This window comes from Vidua macroura, chromosome Z, assembly GCF_024509145.1.
Source record: "Vidua macroura isolate BioBank_ID:100142 chromosome Z, ASM2450914v1, whole genome shotgun sequence".
NCBI classification, from domain to species: domain Eukaryota; kingdom Metazoa; phylum Chordata; class Aves; order Passeriformes; family Viduidae; genus Vidua; species Vidua macroura.
In genome coordinates, this window is record NC_071611.1 from 9,033,125 (window position 1) to 9,059,816 (window position 26,692).

The 26,692-nt window shown below is 41.2% G+C and overlaps 1 long non-coding RNA gene across 1 annotated transcript; it reads left to right on the forward strand.

The window, feature by feature from the left end:
- The first annotated feature begins 2,700 nt into the window (after positions 1-2,700).
- LOC128822655 (uncharacterized) lies at positions 2,701-3,006 on the forward strand. The gene is made up of 2 exons (XR_008441539.1): positions 2,701-2,766; positions 2,853-3,006. It is a non-coding gene; the product is annotated as an uncharacterized LOC128822655 (long non-coding RNA).
- The last annotated feature ends 23,686 nt before the right edge of the window (positions 3,007-26,692 follow it).

Here is a 26,692-nt window from a genome sequence, read left to right on the forward strand (position 1 = left end):
ATGAGCCTCCTTGTGCATGAACATTTGACAAGTGACCTCGGCAGGTCCCTTCCAACTTGAACTACTCTGTCACCTCATGGGCTTTCCGTCCAGCAATGATGGGTGCCTTTTACTCCTTTGAAGGCCCTTGCCAGAGCTACGTGAAGCTGCCCTGTTGGCACTGAGGAGGTCTCCAGAACATCCCCTTTGCATTGCAAGGCTGCCTATTGCCAGGCCTTTCTGCTGGGCCACCAGCTTTCCATCAGAGGACCCAACAAGCCTGGGTATTGTAGTGGGATTTTGAAGTTTATTTGTTTAAGAAATTGTTTAAAATGTTGTAATGGTTTGTTCCTATTCACCCCTGTTCAGTTTTCCTAATAGTTTCTCCCCAAAGTTGTTTACCACCTGTTTTCCCGCCTTTCCCCATGTCATTCCTGTTGTACACCTCCCTTATTTCCAGACCCTTCCCTGTCTATCTTCTAAATCCTGCCCCTGTTGCATCCCGGGTTTTGGGTTCAGATTTGGGGTTCTGGTCTTTGTTAGCTTACCGGTTCCATGTATCTTCATGCATCCCCTGTGTTTTCATCCCCACGGAAGTTAGCCCCAGGCTGCCGGCCATTGGGTTTTCTCCCACGCCACTCCTGTGACCACTCCCCTGTCCGGTGCCCAACAGTTCCGTGCTCGTCACCTCATTCTCACGGTCCAACTGGCCCTGAACCCCCATGTCCGCCCCTGTCGTGTCCCCATTGGCTGTTGTGGTAACGTCACAGCCACGGCGTCTGTGTTCATTGGGCGGAGAGCTCCCATCCTCCCCTGTCCCACCCCTATATCCCTCCACGGCACCTCAGCCTTGGGGCCAGATTCATCCAAGCGAGGCTGGGAGCAGCCTTGGCTTCTCCATCGCAGCTCCTGCAACCAATAAAGCGCCCAGCTGCAACGCGGACGGATTTGAACAATTCCATGCTTCTTCGTTTCCTTCCCTCGCGCTGACAACAAAGCACGGCCAGCCCACCCGGAGCGCAGCCGCAGAAGCGCCCAGAATTAGCGGCGGCACCAATCCTGATGAGAAGCCGAGGCTCCAAACCGCATTCTCAGGAGCCGCTCGGGTTGGGAAAAGTAATGCGCAGCCGTATGCCCCTGCAGCTTATCTGTCATTATTTGCTACACCCCTTTTTCTAGAAGCTTCCCTGTCAGTTATGATAGTTCCCTTCATTCATTGGTATATGAAGTATGCACTCTTCCCTTCTCCTTCCCTATTGGTTTTATGTTTACGTATATTTGAAACAGAGTAAAAATTTAACGGGGTAGAAAATCCATTTGGATTTAGGTGAAATGTGGCACTTTGAGCTTGCTAACATAAGTAAAATATGCTGTTTAATCTGGTAATTACAGCACTAGCAAAACTGCCCCAGCTAAGAAGAAAGAATGCAAATTTCCAAGCTAAAGAGACCTCGGACCTTGAAACAGACAGCAAAGACTGACCCAGGAGTTCTTTCTGTATTTTCTGACAAAAACTGAGTACAAGTGTAACTAGCTGTAAGTGTAACACGAAATCAGCAGTATGAATATGCATGAAGCTATTGTGAAATTCTATGAATATGTAAAACAGTAAGAGTAATAAAAAAGGATCAGGAGTTCTCAGGGGCGAGCATGACCTTTGAAGGGAAATCCCTGCGTGCATCCAGCGCTGTACTAAAAAACATACTGTTCCCTACAAGTCTCTATTGGAATTGTGGGGTCTTGATTTTTCACCGCATTTCATATCCACCCGATACTCCTCCTATCTAGCTCTTGATTTGTTGTTGTCCCCCCTTAAAAGCTGCCATTTTTCTCTGCTTCGCGCCCTTTTGCCTCTGCCCCCCCCTTCAAGTTGTTTCACTGTGTCACCTGTGCTGCTCCCTGCGCGGGGAGAAATAAAGATTGCTCGGAGATGCAAGCAAGGGTTCTTCCTTCTTTCCTTCACCTCAATCCTTCGACGTGGGTCCACTCTTATTGGCCGCTTCTGTCGGTAAGGGACCACAGCCTTTGGCCGAACCACCGCCCTGTGCCTGCCAGTGGCTGAGGCGGGGAGCTGAGGGGAAAGGGGGTTGGAGCTAGCCAGCAGCCTGCGCCACCCCCTTCTCCTGTGACCAAGGCACGGTGTCACCTGAGTTTAAAACAGCCCATGATCTTGCTGCTTTTCAGCAGCTACAGCCTCTGTGCATGGACTCCAGTGGGCACAAATGCAAGGCATGCAGGCTCCAGAGGGACCTTCAGCTTGCCCTAGCAGCTCTGGCATGGGGGAGGTCAGCACGTCTGGGCACTGAGCAAATGCAGATCCTTAAGTGCTCCTCCATCCTCTGCCTGGCTTCATGGAGGAGTGCTGATCTCTTCTCACTGGGATCCAGTGACAGACTACATACGGATGATGCAAAACTGCATCAGGGAAGTTCGAACTTGGTATTAGGCATCCTCGCTGCTTACGTTCAGTGCCAAGTTCCACTCACCCAGCTCATGCCCAGACTCCAGCTGAGCTTTCAGTGAGGTTTGGAATGCTAAATGAGGCTATTGGTACTGACATTGGGTGAGGACAGTAATTTGTAGCAGCTCTCCATGCCCAGTCCCAGAGCTGCTGGAGGATTTTCTCCCTCCCTGCCAGGTTCAAGCACCCAGGACACCCAGGAGGTGAAGTCACAGTAGCAGAGGTGAGTTGGAAGGGGACATCTCATTCTGGGAGGCTGTGAGGCTTTTCTTCCTGAAGGACCTGGGCATTTCCATCACCCCTCTCCAGGTCATCTAATGGCTGAGGTGCCTTTTCCCTTGCTAGTGTGACACCCACTACTGCAGCGGCAGTGAGGCAGTGGAGGGAGCCACTCATCACAAGCTCCCTGCAGGCCACTGCAGCGAGTGGAGAGCATGGCCATGGAGCTGGACAACTATTGTCACATCTTCCTGGACAGCAAGAAGAGGCCAACTATGTGATGCATTGACTACCTGTTCTGCCACCTATGCATCCTGTTTGGGCAAAGAACAAGTCTGTGTGCCAGACATGTTCCAGCAGTTTGCATGCCTCTCTTGTCAGGGCAAAGTACTGAGTCAAGGAAGCTGTGGGGAAAGGTGACTGCTGTAAAGGATGACAGCCTGAGCCAGCTACCCCAGGCAGGGCCAGCAAAGGCAGCAGTAGATCCCAGTGCCCTCTCTGTATGGGAGATATCAAAAAGGCAGCCAGTGTGGCCTGTTGCATGCACAAATTCTGCTTTGTCTTTATCTGGTGATAGGCGGGGGAAGGAAGGCCTGCAAACAGTCTTTGGGGAAGCTGCCATACTCAGTGGGAGGGGGCAGCCACTATGAGGAGTATGTAGCTGGCTTGTCTGCCCTCCTGGACAGCAGATTGCCATGGAGAGGGCCAGCAGTTAGTCCCTACAGCTGCACTACAGCTTGCACAGGTGGCCCGCCAAAAACCACCCCTCAGCTGACAAAATGAGGCCTGTGGGGACTGACAGCACACAGAGGCAGGGCACAGAGGCAGGCAGAGCTCCAGGGCCCTCCAACACCCCCTTCCAGCAGGCTCCCACACAAGGCACTTCCCTGGAGATAACCGTGCCAAGTGTGAGAAGCACCGGGTCAGACCTGCGGCTGCTCCAGATCCACACGGCAGCAGGGTGTAGTTGCAGCCCCTCAGCATCCCCCTCTACTGCCTCCAATAAACACCATGGTGTGTATGTGTTTCACAAAGCTGTTGAATCTTCAAGAAACATCTGGCATACTTTTTATGCTATTTATGGGCTATCAGAAAACAGTGGCATGACTTTGACTGATTGTGCATGATCTATCTCTGTTTTTTTGTTTTTCCTCCTCTCTATGAATAGGTTGCTCTACCCTGCACTTTCATGCCCTTCAGATAGACAGTATGTGCTGTCAACACTTAAAACCCTGGCCTTCCTCTCATGCTGTAAGCTTCTGGATGTAGCATTTTCCTTCTTCACAGTATGCCTAAAGTACTGCTTTCCTAACTTAAATTTCTCTCAGAACAACTGGGGAACTTGGACTAGTTTCAGTAATACACTAGCTGGTACAAAATGTTATCATGTTAGCAGTAGCAGTTCAGGTCATTCACTAAAAGTGCTTGTTCTGGCTCTGTTGCCATTTGCTTTGCCCTCTTATATTGTAGCTTATCAAAAGTCCTTGATAATGGCAAAGTTTTCTCTTATAAGATTGGAAGCCAGGTTATGATTACTGACAGGTACCTGAAAATATAAGTGCACACTTACAAAAAGAACTTAGAAGGAGGTGGCTAGGAGGGAAAAAACCACGGATACTGGGTTCCAGTAAGCCTTCATATTAAAGGGTCATGTTCACTGTAATGGCATTTAACAAGTGTGATTAAAGGTCACAGAACATTCGCAGAACATTCTTTTACAATGCAGCATCCCACAAGTAGAGGATACCTTTGCAAATGGGCACTTACACCTTTTTTTTTAACCAGAGACACTGCAGGGAAACAGAGGATTGGAAAAAATTCTCGTTGTCCCTAAAGTTAAGTTCCTCTGTCATAGGTAAATAAATGGGAGCCTCTCCTGAATAGATCTGGCTCCCTTGTGAAATTATCACTGCTTTTGCTTGCTACACCTCAGGCTGTGATTGGTATTGTGCTTAGCCAGCTTCTTTGAGTTCTCAATGTCTATTTTATTCCATGATACTTTGTACTTTTCTTTTCTTTACCCCTACTAGTTTCTTCCTTTCATTTAAATACTTGTTGTTTATCTTTGTCAGGAAAGGGTGGTCAGGCATGGAAACAGGCTGCCTGAGAATGTGGTGGAATCATGGTCCCCGAAGTTTTTGATCATTTTTTGATGCAGATATGGTGCTTAGGGACATGGTTAAGTGCTGAAACTGGCAGTGCTCGGTTAATGGTTGGACTTGTTGATCTAATAGGTCTTTCCTAGTCTTAACTATTCTACTAATCTGGGTCTGTGTAGCACAGCAATGACCCACCATCCTTTCTGCCTCACAAAGTAGCTCTTGCCTACAATGACACCAGGCTGAGCTCATTTTACTGCTACAAGAAATAATTCACTTTTATGATGTTTTAGAGGACTGTAATGAAAGCTTCCTTAAGCAAAGGGCAACAAAGTGATTTGGTGACCAGGGACTTAAACAATAGTAAGATTGGGCTTGAATAATCTGTCTCTTGGTTCCCTCCTTTTCTAGAAGAATGTAAATTGTGCTTCTCTTTCCTCATGCAGCCTGCTCTGTAAGTTAAAGTTAGGAGTAAGGGAATGTCTCACCTTCCTTGTGCTCTATGGGCTAGCATAGCCAGTAACAACCTACCTTCAAATTAGAGGGGGAAGGTAAACTGAGGAGGTGCCTCACCACCCCCACAGAGAAGAATTTCCTCCTGGTATGTAATCTGAACCCACCTTCTTTCAGATTGACTCCTTTAACTCTTGCCCTCTTGCAGCCCCTTGGCAGCTCTCCTGCAGGCTGCCATCAGGCCCCGGCAGGTCTCCATGGGGCTCCCCCTCTGCCCTCTGCTCACCTCCCACTGCCATGGGGCTCCCCCTCTGCCCTCTGCTCACCTCCCACTGCCATGGGGCTCCCCCTCTGCCCTCTGCTCACCTCCCTCTGCTGCGGGTCCAGGCCCGGCCCTGTTCTCCTCATAGCAGTGCGCTTCCAGAGGGACATGGCACATGGGTTGGTGCACTTGCAGGGGCTGAGATTTCTCATTTAAAGCAGGTGGAGACTAATGATAGGCTGTGCTATGGGAATGTTACAGACTCGGCTGTGATTAGAGAGTAGGTCGCTGAGCTTCAACACATGAAACCTGTCCCTTGTGTTTTTCAGTGAAGTTGGATGTAACACAGAAATAAAGTGGTGTCAGCTTGTGTTGCATTATCAATTATCATGCGCTTTTGAATGAAGGTATGATTGGTTGGCATGTCCAAGTAATCTCTTGACTCTGTGTTAAGAAGCTGTTGCACCAAACATGGTCTTCATTTAACCAAACATGCTCATTCCTGCCTCTGTCTTAAATGTGAAGGAAAGATTAAACATGAAATCTGGAGAAATTTTTTTACACTAATGTTTCAACTTAATTTCTAATCAAATCTTAAACAGCTCACTGACTCACAGATTTAATCTAACATATCATTTTCGTTGTTTTCTTGAAGATCTATATGACAATAGCGTTACAGAGTCCTTTGTGCCTAAGATACTTGGCTTCCCTTATCATAAAGCACTCTGCTACTGATCCTGTGCATTTCTGCAGCTTAGCTCTTTGCCCTGCCGTGTGTTGTAGACTAATTCCCAAGAATGAAAGTACATTGCAAAACAAAAGAAGGAAAACATTCTCAAGGCTTTATCTTGACCTGAACGTTCATGCTGACTTACATGATGCAAGTTTTGAGTAATTAATGTACCTTTGACAAAGCGAACACTAGGGTCAAAAAAAGAATCCAATGTAAATGTTGTGATCATCATACAGTGGCTGCCTCTGTTTAATGTAGCTTCATATTTCATTGTGTCAGGAAGGTTGCAAATAATTTTTTCTCAGAAGGTCAGAGAAAGAGGTGCAGTTGGAGTATTAAAAAAATAGTAAACAACTCCCTGGGAAACTAGTAAGAGAAGGCATATGAAGCCATAACCTTCAGATGAGCCTCAGAAAAGGCACTGCAGGTTTTCCCAGACTGGAAGTTCCTCATGAGAGCTTTCCTTCTGCAGCCATAACATCCTTTGGCTGCCTTGTCTCAGTCAAAATGAGGGCAAGGGTTTTTTGTTTTCTCTTGTGTTAACTGAGGTGTGAGGGTTAGGGAGACAGACACAAGTCACAACAGGGACACAAAATTCTGATCAAATGTTGAGGTTTTTTTCCCCCCATGAGGTGATCAAACACTGGCAAATGTTGCCCAGAGAGACTGTGGACTCTCCATCCTTGAGAGTACTCAGAATTCAACTCAATGTGATGGCCTGAGCAGACATCTGATCACGTGACCTCCAGAAATCCTTCTCAGCCTGAGTTATTCTCTGAATTTCTGTCTTATAAAGGTGACATGCCATCTTCCTGACACAGAGGGACTTTAGTGAGCAAAGGGCATAAAGAACGTAAACAATTTCTCATATGAAATCTGGGAAAACTCAAAAGTGAAAGTCAGGGAAAATCAATTTGTGTGAGATACAAGATCACAAATAGAGATTTGTCTCTCCTACCAACCATATCCCAATAGTCTCATTCCTTTTGTTGATCAGGACTGTGGGGAAAAAAAGAAGTTTATTTGTTAGAAGAGGACAAATTTTTCTCATGGTGTTGTCAGAACAAAATAATCTTAAAGTTCTTGAATTAAGACCTTCACATGCTCTTTTTGTTTCATATTTGTCTGAGTTTTTGGATCATTTAATTGCAGATATCCTTAAACCTTAATGCACAGGATCCTCGGTGGGCGTGGCAGCAAGCCCCAGTTTTTCACTTGCACAATTCCTACTTTCTCCACTCCACCAGAAAATGTGAAATAGAATAATTTAAATTCCAATAAAACTCTTTTCACCTCATCCCTATCTTCCTATACAATGTCCCAGTCAAAGAAGGCTGAAAATAGCTCTGTTCTGTAAACCTGTTTCTTTAATGAAAGTGGATTATTGTCTGGAGACAAGGAGAGTTTCTCTGAGCTAAAAATCTCAGATTCTAAGAAAATCTCTCTGTGGTTTGCCTTAGCTTCCATGTGTTCATTTCCTGCTGGGAAAACACCCAAAACCAAACATGCAAACTGGCATAACTCCACTCTTTGAAAGATCCTCTGTCATTTTCAGTCTCAAAACCAGGTTGCGCTGACAATGTTTCAGTGAATTATTTGCCCATTTATTAATCAAAAGTCTGATCAATATTTGTGCATGTCTCTATAGACAAAGGGAGATGAATTATTTTCTTAGAGCTGTCTAGTTTTCTTGGGCTTCACTAAATTGGCAAATTACGTATATACACGCAAGAAAACAAAGAGAGAGGAATTGCAAAAATTAAGATGAGCACGTGCCAGAAGAATGTGCTGTCACTCTGCTATGGCAGACAAGCAGCTGTTTTGCCTCCTCCTCCCCCTCAGGCCTTGGGGCGTGTACATTACATCTCCAATATTGGCCTCTTCCCCCATCAGGGAGGTCACTGACCTGACCCAGCTTTCACTAGTGTATGCTCAATACATTAAACATTTAACAAGGTGATAAGAGCTCAGGGGATTAGCATTTGGAGGAAAAGGGTATGACATCTAAAACTAGCTCTTAATTAATAAAAATGGACATAAGCGATCTGTTTCAAAATCTATATTTAGAAGGAATGGGATAAAAAGCAGGTTCTGTTTGGTTTTGCAGGAGGGAGAAAAGAGCATGGATGGGACCTGTAGTTGGATGAAAGTGGTAGCTGTCTTGGGGGCCAGTGTTAAGTGTTAATGTGAGAAGAAGCAATGAACATTTTTTATTAACTGGAAACTAGTTAGCTGCAGATTAATTCAACTACCTGCTTCTTCCCACAGTTGCAGAAAGATTAATAGCAGGCCTCTCCTAAAAGGCATTATTTTCCATAACATTTGTCAGAGACAGGTTTCCTGCATGTGTGAATCTACCTAAAGAAGAGTTTCCTGCTTTTAGAATGAATTTCAAATTTCACAGTGTTTATGTTTCCTTTCTAAAGAAAGGAGATTAGGGGATTTTATTGAGACCCATTATTTAAAGCAATGCACTTTCTTGTGGTTCATTATGATTTTTTTGTAATATTTTAGTAAAAACAATGTTTGAAAGAACCATGAATACTTTTTTTGCACACAAACACCATAATTGCAAGATAAAAATAAAAACATATAACAAGTATATTCTTTTAACAGTGCTTAATATGTACTTGGTCTTTAACACTATGGTGTTTTGATGGCTCATTATTTATAGTTCCAGTTTTTAAGTCTGAAAAAAATTACTCCATTGTATATTTCTGTTAATGTTTACATAATTGCTTATCAAAATAAAGCAATGCATTAGCTAAATGTTCTCAAAAGAGAATAATTGTGTGCAATTCAATTACCACTGGAAATAAGGTGACCTTTTTTTTGACTATATGGGTGTAACTGGGTTCTGCGACTGTTTTTTGAGACTTGCTTATATACTGGGTGCTACTGCCATCCCCTGATTTCTCTGCTGAGACAGCTGGGCTTATGAACTTAGGGGAAGGTGCAGGACATTCTGACATGCCCCTGGTCTGACTGATGGTGTGAATAAGGGCATGCTGTAGCAGTGCTCTGCAGAAATAACAGCAAACAGCCTTTGTGATCCTCTGAAGCTTTTTTGCCCTTACTCAGGTTTCCTGGGCACTTGCAGTGTCTCCTGAAACGACTTGTATGCAGCTGTCAGAGATCAAAACTCAACTTTTTTCCTTCCCTTTATGAAATAAAATGAGTGAATAGTGGGCATTCATAGGGCACAGGCACAAACAGAGTATCTGATGTTTGTAATGCAGAGCATTCATTAATAATGGAAAAATAGTTCCCAGTATTTGTTTATTGATACTTAGAAAAGGTGAAATGTGTTTTCATGCTTGGTTTTTTAAACACACTGATTTTTCTACCTGGAAATTTTAATTTTCTTTTTGCTGTCATTTTCTATAAGGCTTTATCTCAACTCCCATGCAGATTCTGTATTACTCTGTTACTAATTTCCTTTTATGACCTGTCCTAAGGAAATAAAATCTTGGTTTTACTAATGTCTGTGTTCAGTTTCCCCATGGAGTAATTTAATAATGTGTCACAAAAAAACGAGAATAGTAGTGGGCACAAGTGAAAAATGCATATATATTGTTTGCTTTTTGTCTGCTTTTTGCCAGGGATAATTACTAGATTCAGCTTTTGCTGATTTTATTTTGAAAGAACTTAATGGTTTGTGTTAGTGGAAATTAACTTGAAATGCAACTAGTATAGGTTGAGAGCAGCAAAATTGCTTAATGTACACATTAATGTGAATTTACAGAGAAACTCTGCTTCACAGAAAAGATGAACATTTCAGGGAAATAGCCATCCAGGAATAAACAGCTGGAAACAACCATAAGATGACACACTCCTAGAATTGTGGTTTGGGATTGAGGGGTGTGGGGGTAAGTTGGGGCTTCTGTGACTAGTCAGTGGTTTTTACCATGTGCCAGGAACAAAAGCAACTTTTACTTCTGTGAGATTTTCACTAATGAATCATCTCTAAGGGTAGTGGCTGCAGGTAAAAGATAAAACCAATAATGCATAAAAATAGCAGTAATGGACAAAACACTTAAGAGAGAAAGAAAATTATATCTCCCAGCAATATGCATCATCAAGTGGCATGAGTTTTCTTTCTGCTGGGAGCTGCTTTCCAAGCAGGTGACACTGAGGCTGGCAGAAATGACTGCCAGAACCAGCCTTGGATGTCAGAAGTCAGGTCGACATGTGGCAGTTCTATGACTGAAGAATGAGACCTCAAGCAAGGCAGGCAGACAACTCGACACTGCAGGAGTTTGAATCACAAACATCTCATTAGTCCATTTTTAAGCAGCATAGCAATTAACAGGCATAAGTGTGTCTAGCATTTTGCTGGTAGGCCCTGACAGCTCACCTTTTAGTCAGCTGTGGAGTTGACTCATCCCTAGCATTTGACTGCCAACAAGAAGTCTATGCTGCCTTATACAACCATGTATTAGCCTAAATGTCTTACTGTTCCCATCACTAGAGAAGAGTGAGGCTCATCCCAGCTACTTATCCAGCCAAGATACTGTGGGACGACAAGAATAAAAAGATGGGCCAGGGGCTGTGGCCACACACTGGCCTGGCAGTACTGTGCCCGATGTTTTAGGCCTGAGATAAGGAATGCTTTTGTCAAGCCATGTGAAAGGCATTTGAATGTTTAAAATCTAATCTAGTTTGGGAAAAGCCAGATTAGCAGCAGGGCATGTCTTTAGCTAGAAGCATGAAAGCTCAAAACTGACAGACCCTTTTGACTCACCCAGTTGGGCATACTACTGCTGGCAACTATGTCAAAACGCAGCCTATGATCAGCTCAGAGTTATGCCCATCTGTTGGGATAATAGTGGCATTAACCAACTTTCCGTGTATTTGGATAACTTCCAAACACGTTGTGCTCCTCTCTGCAGGGGGCAAACACCAGGCCAAGAGGTGCCTTTTATGGCCAGCCAGGATAGTTCTGCATGAGACATCTGTTTTCCAAGAGGTCCTGTGTGTCTAGTGTAGGGCACTGTTCATTTTGGACACTGCATTGGGGTGGGGGGAAGTTTGTACATGAACCTAGCTGCCAACAACAGTGATTGTTTTAAGAGCATCTCAGTGTGCCAGAATACAGGCTGTAGGCAAATACTGTCTACCAGTGTTGCAGTGAGAGAGCTGTGGAGCTTACGAACAAAATGAGTCACAGAAAGGGACATAAGGCTGAAAACCACAAAAGCCTTTTGTGACTGGTCAGCCAGGAATTCACATAAACCTGGAAAATAATTTGTGCCTACTAGTATAGAGCAAAATGGAAAATAAATATGTGACTCTTGCGGGTGAAAGAAGCATACGTATTGTAAAAAGTGCGTCAGGATTCCCTTTCGGCTTGTGAGATTGATTTCTGTGCTAGCAGACGGATTGCAAATGGGTCATGATACCCTTACAGCCCAGGTTTAGTGCAGCCAAGGCAAACATGAGTGTCCTAGCGTCACCACGTATTCTCAACACGCCTGTACACATGGGACTACAAACTGAGGTGTGAGGTGTATCAGGAAATGTGAGGCCTTGTGACATACATCAGTAAGTTTTCCTGCAGTAATTTATATAGTTCAGCTGTAAATTTGCTTACCTGGTAGCAGGTCATTCCTTTGCCCGTACCCTGCTTCTTCTGCTAGCTAAATTGCTGGATGATTTAATGGTTAAATTTAATGGCTTCTGTTATCAGTTTATAGCTGAGATATGTATTAATGTAAAGAAAATAGACAATATATTCAAGTCCTTACTGGATAATGTAAGCAGTGTTTTTCAAGTATAGCTATTATTTTTCTATAATAATTCTCTAAAACTTTATATGTTTTAAGAAAAAAACAGCTTGTGTTTTTTATTACTTTGACTGAGAAAACACAATATATTTGTGCTGGAGCCATCAGTTTCCTAGAATTATCCTGTTGTTCAAAGCAAAAATAAAATACAAGAACTTTTGCTCTTTGACATTAGAAAAATGAGATTCAACACGCAGATTAAAATGTAGACCTAATTTTCAGGCACTTGTTTCTTAAAATTTTAGTCTGATTGTTTGAACTGTTTCATGTCACTCACTGGCAGTAGTCAGTACTGCCAGTACTGGCAGTAGTGGCTTGTAGTCAGCAAAGCTTAAAAAAGAGAAAAGAAAAAGAGGAACAAATTTCAAAACTGAAGGAACAGCTGCATTAGTTCTCTACTATGGCAAACCTAAGCAAAATACCAGAAAGCACCAGATAATTTAATAAGGCAATTGCATATGAGGCTTAAGCTAAACATATCAGACAGATATGAATGATACTATTGTGTTATGCTGCTGGTTTGCTAGGAAAGCATATTTTAAAAGACTGTGTAAATATAAGGTTTAATTTGATAGAAAAAAGATCCCAAACCCTCAACACATGAAAATTACTATGAATTGATTTATAGGATTTTGTATATATTTTTCTAGAGCTGATCAGCTAACTTTTAAGCGTTAGCTTTCACAGACAAGGATAGTATTTTCAGTTTGAAGGCTTCTTCCAGAAGAAGGTCAAGGATAGTAACACTCTCTTAAACATATATCTCTTCTGATAGTCTGTCTACAGTGGTAACTGCATAGACTGCAGCATGTGTTTAAGTTGTAGAATTTTGTGTCCATAGTAAGCATCAGAGTGAATTCCCTAAAGTGAATTCTGGTTTAAGACCTATATTTATTTGTACAAACCATGTCAGTGAAATGGTAAAGTGCATAGCTGATTCTGAAAGGATGGAAACTTTCAGCTGAGTTTTACTTGAGTTCTGTTTTTAAAGGAAAAAGTTTAGAAAAATACAAGAAAAAGTCAAAGGTGATGGCTTTTGTATATAGAAATATAGGCCAACATGTCAAACCAAACATAATTTTTCAGTTGAGGTCTATATGTTTTATCACTAGCTAATCCCCTAGACCACTGTAGACTAAAGGAAGCAAATACAACCCCAAAGGCAAGAAGTGGCTGTAAAAGTAAACAGCTTTCAGATGAAGGGAGCAACAGAAGTGGTTTCATTTTTGGACTTTGTGAAACAGTCTCTGCCACTTACACACTTGAGTTTTATTACACCTGTACTAGATTTCCACAGGTTAAAGTATAATGAAGATTTGAGTGGTTTTGTTTGGTCCAGAGTTAGGAGACTGGACTGCTGTGCCTTGACATGAGCATATCATCACTCCAGACATGAAGGGCATGGCTCTCTGGTGTCTTTAAAATATGTGATTGTACTTCACTTACTCTATAACACTTTGGTTAATATTGTATGGTAGATATCCTTACTGAAAGGGTGCTAGACAGCTTCGTGGAATGGGAATCCACTGAAGATTACTAAATACACTGAGAACATCTCTATTTCAATAAATGGCCCAGGCACGTGATGTTAGGAGGTGGGAGATCATGTGAGGCAAGTTCTGTGCATGCTTTTTCTGTGCTTCTTTTTCTGACTGTTGTCAATACTGATTGCTGCCTGTGTTCACCTCTAGCTTCACATGCTGTGACACAATTGCACCTCTAAATTAACAGAAACTTTGATTTTCTTCCTCACTGATTAACCAGAGTGTGCTATAGGTCTAGTGGAGCTATATATGAAAATATGAAGGAATTTGGATATGAAGTAGGTCATGCATGGGCAAAACCGGATACTTCAAAAGGCAATTCTCAAAGTCCAGCAAGCTGATTAGGTATTTACTAAAGCTAATAAAGAATGGGTAGCCTGAATCTTCCTGAAGCTGGTTCATGTTTGTCATCTTGGGATCCACAAACCTGAGCTTCCTACTATAGGTAGTCACCTTTACCTGTTATTTTAATCATCTGAGCAGGGGGGCACTGTTTCTTTGTAGAAAAAAATGGGAAAGCATTACTCAATGTTTCTAGAATAGCCTTATAATAAAAAATTGGTTTAGAAGTAGGAGACCTGAGTTAATTTCCTCTTTCCAATCAAAGAATTTAAAAACCACAGTGATCTTCTCTCCAGAGTAATGGTCAAACTATCAGCTGATGGGATATTTTTGTTCGGAGGGATCCTTCCTGTTGACATAGTGTCCTTCCGCAGGAAGAACAAAAGAGTAAATGGTATAGCAAACTGAAAGCATGATCATTTATCCCAGTGGTTAGCCTGTTCATCTGAGGCAAGGGAATTTGGCAAATAATCTTAATTATAAAACCAGAATCACGTAATCTTTATTATTTTCAGTAAAATATCATTTGAAGAGTCAAGGTTGGTGCATAGTTGGGAGGTGTGCTAAAGGCTTACATGAAAGTCTGAAAAAATGGCTTCCCATGGGTTTGCTTCTTCATTGTAGTTGAACAGGAAACAGACAAAAAGCTTCTCAGAGTAGATTTTCTCCTCAGATGCATTCAGTGCCTGGGGAATTTTGAGTCAAAGAGATAAACACAACCAACATTGGGAAAAGTACAGGCTAGATTTTCAGGATCAACTTTTTGTCCCTTTGACATGTTTTCCTTCCTCTTTGCACTAGGGTATCAGTATGGAAAAAGCAAACACTCTGCAGCTAGTTTTGCATGCAGATCTGAATCCTTTTATGATGTCAGAGCTACTGGTGGGATGAAAAAATCCTTGTGCTTTTACAAAGCTATCTCAGATCTGGAAGCAGAATTGCTGTGTTCACACAGTCCTCTCTGCAGTCTGGCGATGTTGGCACAACATCTGAGCACAGCTGGACCTGTGCTAGTCTATTTACTAATACAAAGAATCTACATTAGAGGAAAATATCAGATCATAAAGACAACGTATTAACTTTAATTCTTATGAAAATGTATTGTTGCAATTCTCTTGAAGTGCGCTTCAGTAAATGTTAAAGGATGTTACTTGGTGCTTGACAGTTATATTACTCATGGTAAAGAAATTGTGGTGTATGTGTACAAATATTCAATTAGTAGTTCACAAGAAGAAATTTTTGATGAAGTATCTATTCTTTGTTGTACTGAAGGTATGAAAGTCAAAGGAAAGGACATACAATACACTTTCTTTAAAGAATACATCACAATTTACAGCTAATTAATTTTCTGGGGAAATTAATAGGAAAGTCAGTGCTGCAATCTGCAGGACAGAAGTAAAATTTTGATAGCCTCAAAACTATCTTATTAATGTTCCAGTTGGGAGAGTTTCCCCCCTGAATAATCGGAGTGTGGTACAAGGCTACTGAATGTGTGAAAGGAAACATGGCGATAGAACTTGGTTCTGAAATAAGTCATACATTGGCAAAGATGGAAACCACAGAAAGGAATTATCAAGGTCCAGCAAGTTCATTTAGGATTTGCTAAAACAAATGTAGGAAGGATAGCTTGAAGCTGCTTCAGGATGGTTCGTATGTCATAACCCTGTGTTCCACACCATAGACAGTAGAAAAACTACAGGTTTGGGCAACAGCTGCCTGGCAGAAAAGATGCTAGGGGTGCTGGTCAACAGAGGCTGAACAGGAGCCAGCCATGCCCAGGTAGCCAAGAAGGCCAATGGCATCCTGGCCTGTATCAGCAATAGTGTGGCCAGCAGGACCAGGGCAGAGACTGGCTCCTTGTACTCATCATTGGTGAGGTTGCACCTCAAATCCTGTGTCCAGTTCTGGGTGCCTCCCTACAAGAAAGATACTGAAGTACTGGAGCATGTCCAGAGAAGGGCAGTGGAGCTCATGAAGGGTCTGGAACACAGGTCCTGTGAGGAGCAGCTGGGGCAACTGAGGTTGTTTAGCCTGGAGAAAAGGAGGCTCAGGGGGAACCTTATCTCTTCAGCTACCTTATCACCCTCTACCTGAAAGAAGAGAGTAATAAGGTGGGAGTCAGTCCCTTCTGCCAATCAGGAAGGGATAGGAAGAGAGAGGAAATGGCTTCAAGTTGTACCAGAGGATGCTTAGATCGGACATAAGAAAAAATTTCTTTTCTGAAAGGGTTATTAAGGACTGGATCAGGCTGGCCAGGGATGTGGTTGAATCACCATCCCTGCAGATATTTAAAAGACATGTATATGCGCTGCCTAAGCATGTGGTTTGGTGGTGGACTTGATAGTGCTAGGCTAGTAGTTGGACACAATGATCTTGAAATCTTTTCCATGATTTCATGATTCTATGAAATAACCTGTACTTCTGAAATAGGCCTTGAATTTAAGGTTGCATATGTCATCAGCATACTGTGCAGCAGTACAGCAGCATCTTAAAATGGCATTGTGCTCTGTAGTGTGAAGGATGCTGCTCTTTCTTCTTTGACTAAGACATCCAGAATGAATGCTGAAAAAATAATTCATTCAGGCATTTTCTCAGGAAAATATGCTGCTTTACATAGCTAGGAATGTCTTCCAGAATATCCAAAGTGTGGGACTGACCTTGGCTTTCTGCTTGAACAAAGAAAGATGTGCTTTTCATTATTCTGCAATCATTATTCTGCCTTTGCTACTGCATCACCTCTTTACACTCAGACACTGTAAATGTAAATTGACTGTTTTCCATTGGTAGTTTTTGAAAATGTTATTCATTATTGTAGGATTTTTCTTCTCTTTTATTTGCTTTTGCGCATAATTTTCTGAGTTCTTTTTTATTCTTTAAATTTATATCAATACTTTTAGTATTTATATAGTGTATTAAAAACCCATTGTTTAATATAAAAAGGGAAGGTGCAGATACAAAACATTTCTCTGTGATTTTCTAATAGTGCTGGTATAAAGAAAATTTACTTTGCCCACAACCTTTGAGTAGAAAATTTAATTTTTCCTACTCGGTTGGGAGATTTGGGCAGTGCTTGGTGGACTGTTTTAGCATGCATGCTAGCAATCTCACCCTGTACTCACAGTCACGGAACATTTATGTGCTTTCAGTTTTTCAGTCCAGATATGCAATATAGGTAGGGTCCCACAGTGGGTTTTGGTCCTCCACCAGCTTGTTTCCTTTATGTGCCTAACAGTGAACCAGCAATTATACAAATCTCAGTAGATGCAGGACCAGTTCTGGCAAATACAACAGTGTGGACTCACTTATTCCTTTGTTCTGAAATTTTGATGCTGCTTCATTGTCTTCTGCATGACGCTGACATAATGGGAATTCTGTTTGACTATTGTCAGAGCTGAGTCAAAAGGGAGTTAAGCTTTATGAAGTTTAATTAAACTTGGAAAAAGTAACACTAAAAGATATTTTTTTTTTATGTTTCACTTGTAGTGAGAAGGCCTTTTATGCCAACCAACACCCGATCTCAAATTTCAAAGGCATATTTGGAACAATTACACACACTAAAAAAGGAGAACATAGTCAGCTGTCTTTTATTCCGACATTTCTTCCCTCTGCCACCAGCAATGCTTGTCATTCAATTTAAATGTATTTTTCTTTTATATTTGATACTAGCTCACACTGTAAAAGCAAATCTTCTGCCAGGCAAATTATTTAATGGATAAGAATATTTTCAGTCAATAGGATAAAAGGATGCTCTGTTATTTCCCCATATTCAGTTTACATTTTAAGTAAAAAATTAGTAGCATGACAATAGTATTAACTATCAATCTGCTACTTAAATGCTATGATATAAAGGCAAGTGCTCACACTTCATCATTGAAACAGAGCAGCTATTTTTTCACTCCCTAGTTTTTGTTAGTTTTTACTTTTTTGTTGGAAGGGCCGGTTCATTTTGAAATGCAAGGTAAGAGACCAGATGGGAAACGCTTGCTCATCTTGATCTCTTTGCCTATCTGACCAGACTTTAAAAAACTATGTACAGAATTTACATACAGAGTATATGTATTTAGCACTGTCCCTTCCACTGCAGGAACTTTCATTGGTTTGATGCTATGAATTTATCAAATGGGATTTGCCAAGCTAATTCCGAATGGAATCAGGATCCCCATTACATTAGCAAGAGGTACTGAACTGGTAGCAGATCTTCTTCCAAGAGTGTAGGACGCAGCAGGTTTTGAGAAAGGAATTGCAGAGAGAAAATTAGGAAAATCTCATACTGGTTACTCAAGATACCTCTTATTCACCTGGCTGGAATGACAGATTTTCCTGTCTAAATGACAGGGGCTAAATGTCATTTAAACAGGAAGCTACTCCTAATTATCACATAGTTGCTTCTAGCTTTGCCTGTTGTGTAATGTCATGGGGAAAAGAAATAAAGTTATAGTTTGGTTTGTTTAGGCTCCATTTCAGCTGTGGTTTGTTCTCCGTGAATGTTTCACTGAGTTGTAAAATACTGTGCTGTGCACTAGCCCTTGCAATATGAACACAGAGTGTGTAGTACTCTGTTGTTTAGTATGGCCTTATGATCCCCATGCTGACTGAAGCTACAATCACCCTTGGGAAGACTTCAGTACAAAGGACACCTCCACTTCAAATGCATGCAACTTAAGCCAAAAATCTTCTGTGTAGTAGTTTTTTTTGGCACCACTGCTTTTAAGAAGATTTTTCTGTTTCATGCATAGCACAACTTGTCTCTAGAGAAACATTGCTCCAGAAGGCAATTAATTTTCAACAGATAAGCAATTCCAAAGATATTTATTAGCTATCAACTCAGATAAACCTACATATAAAGGATGATGAAATCCCACTTCCTACCCTGCCCTTTTTTTTTTGTTTATGGGTTCCCAGGCACATGATTTATACTTCATTTGACTTTGCCCCAGAGACTTCTGAACAACAGGGCAGAGGCCACTCAGTTCAATTGCTGTGGCTTATATTTTGTTCCCCTGAGAATATATTTAATTAATATGATGCTTATTCTCAAGCAAACATGTCAACTTCTCCATTTCATAAACATTTATGAGTAGCACAGCCCCATGTGTACCACTGACAGAGATACTGTTTGTTGGCTTTATGTAAATAAACTCTTGTAGTTGTGAGAAGTTAGATGTGGTACTTGAGTGCTTAAATATAAAGAGACTTTGGCACCATTGTGAGTTGCTAAATGTGACCTAGTTCATCTTCTTTTTCCTCTTTGGAAATCCAAGCCCCTGAAGAGGGATTTTTGTCTACGGTGTAGTGAGGGGAGCTGTAGAAGCTCCTGAGGCTTGCTTGAGAGGAAGACTTTAAAATTATTTTTGAGATTTTTACATTAGTTGTGCTTCCAGTTTTCGACTAAACAGTTCAATCACATGCTTTCTTCCTTCCTCCTTCTCTGTGGAAATAACATCCTGGTGTTAGAAAAGCATTTCACTGATAGTCAGTGTTGATACAAGTTTGCAATAGCTATTTACATTTACAAAATGGCATCTCTTTAAGTATATTTGGATAAAATATATATGAGTGCCTGAGAAAGAAGGGGGAAAAGTAGGTTTTCCAAGGAGCTTTTTAGGACATAATTTTAATTTTAGAAAAATCTGTTACAAAATTCCGTAACACGGACACCTTTAACAGCTTGGAGGAAGCTTCACTTGAGTCCTGCTTTCTGGAAAGCTTTTACAGATTAGCTCTTTTTTTAGGCCAAAGGTCCAAAAACTCTAAAATTTTATTCTTCTTAGTGCGTTGTGGTTGGTATCTAGTCTGATTTGTAAATGGTAGCTGTATAAACAACACTGATGGTAATACTTACATTTGTGTGATATGTGTCTTGAAAGGTAAATGCACCAAGATTTCCTTGCTCATATTTACAAATCCAGAGGGCTTTTTTTTAGTGAAATATTGAGGTAAAAATGAAAATTTGCCTTTCAGGACTTTTCTCACTCTTATCACAGAAGAGATTGAAAATTGGACTGGAAAAAGCTTCAGCCCAGCAGTTCAGCAAAAACAATCTGTAATGTGTTGTACAAATGGCACAACACTCAAGTGCTTTGTGAGATAAGAACTCACAAAAAAAATAGAATATATAAAAAATAGAAAAAATATAGGCAGCACCATCTTCCTTAGGTGATTGGAAGTAAGATAGCAGGTAAGGCAGCTTAGAGTAGGAGTTCTGGCAATCACTGCTCCTCAAAATGTTTCAAAATACATTTTATCTATTATCTGATTGACTGTACTTTTTCTCTTCTATTTCTTAGATAGTAACTAGTCTTTGCATACTTTCTTCTTAGGTTTCTGCTCCGTTTGTACAAATGAATGCCACAGTAAAGGGTATGAAGTAGTTATATATTAGTAGTATTCTGATAGCCCTGTAACCCAGCATGGCCCGTGGGCTGGATCCACCCATCCAAACAGCATCTTCCTGTTCACCAGTGGAAACAGAATATCTACACAAGCAAAGGCCACTAACTAAAACAACTTCTCCTCATAAACTAGCATGAAATTCCCAAGGGATCTAGTGTGCAGCTGGTGTGTCTGTGCCACCTTGAACCTGTGGAAAACAATCTCTGTGAACTTTTTGACAGAGAACAATGTTTGTTGCTATGTAATTAGGAAGACAGAAAACCTCTGGGTAAGAGAGACCCCAGAATCAATGGAGCTGCTAGGTTGTTCCAGAAACCAGGGGGTCTGAAGGTTTATAACATGCTCCCCATTTCAGGTGCAGTCCTTCTGACCTATTTGCATAGTCCATAGAGAACCACCTCCAACTTCTGTTTCACTAACATGCAAAGCCATGTCAGATGATAACAGAATCCTAATTTCCCTCATTATTCCATTTCACATTTCAGTCCCTCTGAGCAAGAATGATTCAGATACGCACTATACAACAGTTAAAAATTGTAAACTTAAATTGTAAAAGGCATGACCTTCCCTATTTCTGGTGGAAATACTACATTTAACACACCCTGGTGCCACCTTCAGTTTGTCTGTGTCTGTGACTGCGTGATGCGCAGCAAACCTCCCGTGGGCTGAAAGGTACTTACATACTTCTTTTTCTGAATCACTTTCAGCAAAAGGTCTTTTCCTTGTATCAGAATACTGTGAATAATCACTTGTGCATGACATCCAATTTTCAGCTATTGAATTTCATCCTGTTTTTATCTTTTCTTTCCTAAGAGTCCTTTCTGTATGATACCCCAGTTTTCACCTGCCTTGGCAATTCCTTCCAGATCTGTCATCATAACAGCGTACCTTGTTGCATCAACATCATGCTCAGGTTTCCTTCCTACAGTCTTAAACAATGATTATTGAAAATTTAAAACAAAACTGATGCCAAGATCCTTAAGGAATTCCAGCACTGTTATTCTTCAAACCTTCTCAATTGCCATGCCCTTTAAAACCAAATTTATAGTAATTTTTTTAATTTTCATGATATCCAGTTTCAATGATTTACTACACAAATTTATCCTGGGTGCTGTTGATGTTTAGAACACATTTTGCCATATTTTTCTTAAATGAATAATTTAATATTTTCTAATAATTTATTAAAATACATGTAAGGTCTGTCATAATTTGTCATTGTAAACATTTATTACATGTACAAAGCTGTGGTACCTTACCTTGGAGACCTGGCTGAGTCACACCACAAGTGCAAATAAACACGACTTCTGCTTCTTCCGCACTGCCTCATTACAGGTTAACACAACGTGTCTTGGCAGAAACAATACTGTGGAACTAGAAAATCCTCTCAGAACAGAATAAAAAGGTTTTAATTAGCATGGCAAAGAATTTCCGTGAATATTTGATCACATAAAAATAGACTTGTTTTGGTTGTGTTTGCCTTCCTTTTATGTAATCCCATTGGAGTGTTCTAATAAAAAATGTTTGCTGGCAGCAGTGCAACAGAAAGAATGCATTCTAAAGAAATTTGAGAATATTCATATGTACCACATTTTGAATGTGCAAACGTGTATTTTTGCATGACTCTGAATCCAGTCTTATTTTAGCAAGATGCCTGTGCACAACTTCTGAAATAATAATATCTTTAGAGTAATGTTCACTGGGACATGAAAACAATATCATGGCTTTTGTTCACTAAAAATGAAAAACTTTTGTATTAAAAATATAGACTTTAAAACATTGAAGCCACAGTGTGTTTGGTAATTGCTGGTCATGCTTGCCAAGAATTACTTAAGAAGAGTCATGGCACTGCTCCAAAAGAGTTCTGGAAAAAGAATTAATTTATAAAATCAGAAATGGAGTAACTTGCAGGAAAAAATGCTAACTATAATAAATTATTCTGACTGCTGTAACTCTAAGTTAGGATTTATATGTTCAGTACAGGAAAATTGTCTTTGGAAGAGCATTCAGAATCTATGTATGTCTGCTCAAGGCAGCATTATTTCTCCCTTTGCGACAAAATGAGTCCACAATACACAAATGAAATATAGTTTGTTGCAATTTCTCAAAGGATATCTCTGAATTTCCTTTATAGGCACACCAAAACATCATTGCAGCAATCAGCTCTGCTATCAGAATGGTTTTGGTTCACATAGTGATACTTTCTGGAAGTAATTTTTAACAACTTGAACTATGGAGCCCATGACACACCACCAGAAATGCAGTGTTTTGAGCTAGAAGTCAGAATAGAAAGCCTAGAATGCAGCTTTGTATAAATCATACATGGTTCATCTCATCTGTGGATGCCAGTTCCATTTCTTCAGGTAAAGATAAAACACAGTATAGATACTTATTTAGATTTTGTTAAGATCATTGAATCAGTTCTATTATTATGTTTGAATTTAAAGCACATTGACTTTTCTGGTTTATTGAATTAATGATCACTATGTTTTTACTAGTAAGTTCTGTAAGTATTTGCTAAAAAGTAAGGCAAAAATGCCTCTTAAAAATATCTGAAATAGGTTGGTAAGTATTTGCTAAATGAAAACAGATAGAGGAGTTGCAATTCTTTTACCATCATTGTTTTGAAAAGTTTTGTCCCTGCTCAGTGGGGCATGTAAGGGGCTGAGGGGGAGGAAACATTTTTTCACAAAGAATTAAGCTGGATTCCCTTTTTGTGATTTGCTGCTTTGCTTGTTCAGATGAATGGATTGATATTTTTATCAGCATTGGTGTAACCCTGTTAAGAAAGCAATAATACACATATACATTTAGGCCAGATTTTCCCTGTACTATACAGTAAATTAATTCCTGTTGTTTAGTCTAAGCCCAGTGTTGGCTACAATTTGAAGTCTAATAGCTATTCTCATGGCATGATCCCTCCAGAGTCATAGGCTGATGTCCAGTGCCTGCCCAAATGCTCTTACTCAGGCACTGGCAAGTGTTTTTGCCTTCCACACCCTGATGCTCTTCTGGGAGACACGCAAGCATGTGCAGGCTATATAGACACTCTGCCCTTCTGCACAAGGAACAGAACAGGGCAGTTTTGTGGTCACAGGGTGTACACCCAAGTGTGTGCTGATAACTCTCTGTTACTGTGAAGTGCACACAACCACAGAAATGCAGATGCAGATAAGGCAGATAAACTACTTAGTTTGAATGGTGGTATATTTTACCAGTACTTCAAAAAGCAGGAAACAAGCATAAAATTAAAGTAACTTAAACCCAGAAAAACTGACTGAAAGCAAGTCTTTACCATCCTAATTCCAGTTTGGAAATACTGTCATCACACATTGCTTCAGAAAATATTCACTTGCTTGGACATCACATCTGGCTTTGTTCTTCCCGTATTTCTTCACAGACTTGCAAGACTGGAGGAGGTACTTATGACCTTGCAATTGCTTTGTTCCTAAGCATGTGTCACAGATATGGTGTTCCCTATGCTTGCAGCTTTGTCATGATGACCCTAAGTGCATTAGGGCACCCATAATCTGCATTGCGGCTGGCAGCATCAAGATCCCCGTGAACAGCACAGACACCTCTGAAGTGTGGGAGTCCCTAACTTCCTCTGCCTCCAGTTCCAATGCCAGGAAATGCATCCTGGCAATGTTTTGAATATTGAACCCTTCCCTTTGTGAGAACTCTTTCAGGGATGGGTTTGTTCGAAGCTATACTGTCCTCATCACCAAATCTCCCTTATGCATCAGGGACTTAATTCTGCCTTCCTGCCACTTCACTTTCTGCAATGCCTCTCTTTGGTGACACATATCCCCAGTGTCCCAGCCCATGAGTTGAGGTAAGAGCAGAGAGAGATCACTCATGAAATACTGTCAATGGCAAAATGGATTTGAACTGTGGATATTAATTGAAATAATTACTGAAAAATCAGAGCAGGGTAATGAAAAGCAAAATGAATTTTACAAACCCTTTCCCCTCATCCCTCCCTCTTTCCCAAGCTCTACCTGCTCCCTCTAAGTGGTGCAGGGAGACAGGGAATGGTGATTACAGTCAGTTCATCACATGTTTCTGCCTCTGTTCAGGAAAAAGTCTTTCCCTCACTCCAGCATGGGGTCTCTCCCACAGGAGACAATTTTCCATTAACTTCTCCAATGTGAGTACATCCCATAGAAATAGTTCTCCACAAACTGCTCCAATGTGGGTCACTGCTCCGCAGAGTGCAGTCCTTCAGGCACAGCCTGATCCAGCATGGGTCCCCCACAGGGTCACAAGTACTGCCAGGAGATTTGTTCCAGCCTGGGCTCTGTCCACAGGTCTTCAAGCCCCTGTCAGGAGCCTGTTCCAGCACAGGCCTCCCAAGGGGTCACAGCCTCTTCTCAGGCATCCACCTGCTCCAGTCTGGGGCTCCTCCACGGGCTGTGAGTGCATCTCAGCATCCCCATGGACCTCCCTGGGCTGCAGGGACACAGCTGCTTCACCATGGTCTGCACCAGGGGCTGCAGGGGAATCCCAGCTCTGTGTCTGGAGCACCTCCTGCTTCTCCTGCTTCACTGACCTTGGTGTCTGCAGGGCTGTTCCTCTCACATACTCTCACTTCACTCTTGTCTGTCCACAATTACATCTGTGCAATAACTTTTCTTTTCTTAAATGTGTTATCCCCAAAGTATTACCACCAAGTTTGATTGCCTCAGCCTCATCCAGCAGGACATCTGGAGCCAGCTGGCACTGGCCATGCCAGACATGGAGGAAGCTTCTGGCATCTTCTCACAGAATGCAGCCCTGTAGCCCCCGATACCAAAATCTGGCCACGCAAACCCAACACATTTTGATACTGACAGAAAATATGCCAGTTGGATGTAACATATGCCAGTGTCTGTTGATTAGATTTTAAAGGTTTAAAAAGAGAGAAAGAGAGAGAGAGAGACAGAGGGGGAGAACAATGACAGGGGAAAAAAAATTTCCAGCTGTATTTTAGTTTGGCTGCAACAAATTTTAATTTTACTGTCTATAAATAAATTGCATGATAAGGATGCAGCAAGAACATGTTATTATCCTCTAAAAGTTGGTCTTTATACATTACAGTTCCTGCACTTATGTCCTACTGACTTTATAGTGTTTCAAAGCTATTAGCTCCTAATTTCCTTTTAGGACAATAGACTACAGTAAAGGAGTACCAGCAGCAATTACATTATATTCTAAAATTCATCCTTTTTTTTTAATGTAATGTTAATCTCTGAGAAAGTACTTTATAGGTAATCTACTGTCCATTCCAAATTCACAGCACTTCTGTTGAAATGGTCTTTTGGCTTAACTGCATTTCCTAAAATTATTGAGACCTGCTACCCATTGATGTATCATTTTAAAATAACATCATGATTTCATTTAGGCAAAACTTTGCAAAAGGATTTTCCTCCGATTATTGATAAAGCTTGTCAAATTAGTCAGTCAGTCTAAGAGACAAGTAAAATAAGCTCAGTCTCTCCTGGAACTTCCTCTTGTTCCCAGCTCAACATGTTGGCAAGGTGTAAGTATTGCCCCAGGGGTTGTGCCCAGAGAAGACACACTCTCACATGTTTAGCAGGACACAGAGCCAAGTACACAACTCCCTTGAGAGAGGTAATGTGGTCAAGCACTGGCACAGGTCGTTAGGCACACCACCTGAGATCTTCTCTTTAATTTCAGACTTTTCCTCAGTCAAACATAGCCTAGGATTTACTGTAACACTTGGCAGCATAGTTTGGGTCGGGTTTATCTGAAAAAATGTCCTGAGAAAAACATGGTCCAGCCTGCAAAAAATTACATTTAAGGGGAAAAATAAATCACTTTCATGTTCACTACAAGGAAGTGTGTTCAGTTCTCCAAAAGAGAGCTGCGTATTCAGAAACAGGATGTTTTTCATGAAAAACAAAATAATAATGATCACTATAGAGGCCATTTATCTAAGAGACTTCTATAAGTAGATCAAAATGATTGCAAGATCTTCCTGCCTTTTTGCACCATTTGATGATGACCCTGCAGCATGTTTCCCTTGTGCTTGTCCTCCCAAACTGCTGTTTATTTCCTCAGTATTTCAGTTGTCATTGGTTTCCATATCAATCCTGGAGTTTCAAACTGTTGTTCCATTTCCTAAACACCTTCTCTATATGAAGTTGCTTCTCAGAAAGCCCCTCAGCTGGGTAAGATGAAATGCAAGCTGGAGGGGGCAGACATCTTGGACTGCCTATTTTGCTGCCCCTCACCATGTCAGAGAGGGGGACTGCCACCCAGGCAGTATGTTTGTGTGTGCAGCACTGGGGAACCCAGCCCCGATGTTTGCTCCCATAATCTCAAGTTCTCTACCCCCTTGTCAAGGTACAAGATGGCAGGACACACAGGAAGCCCAGCCATTGTCCTGTTTTTTGTTTCTCTGCTCCCTGTAGCATTGGTG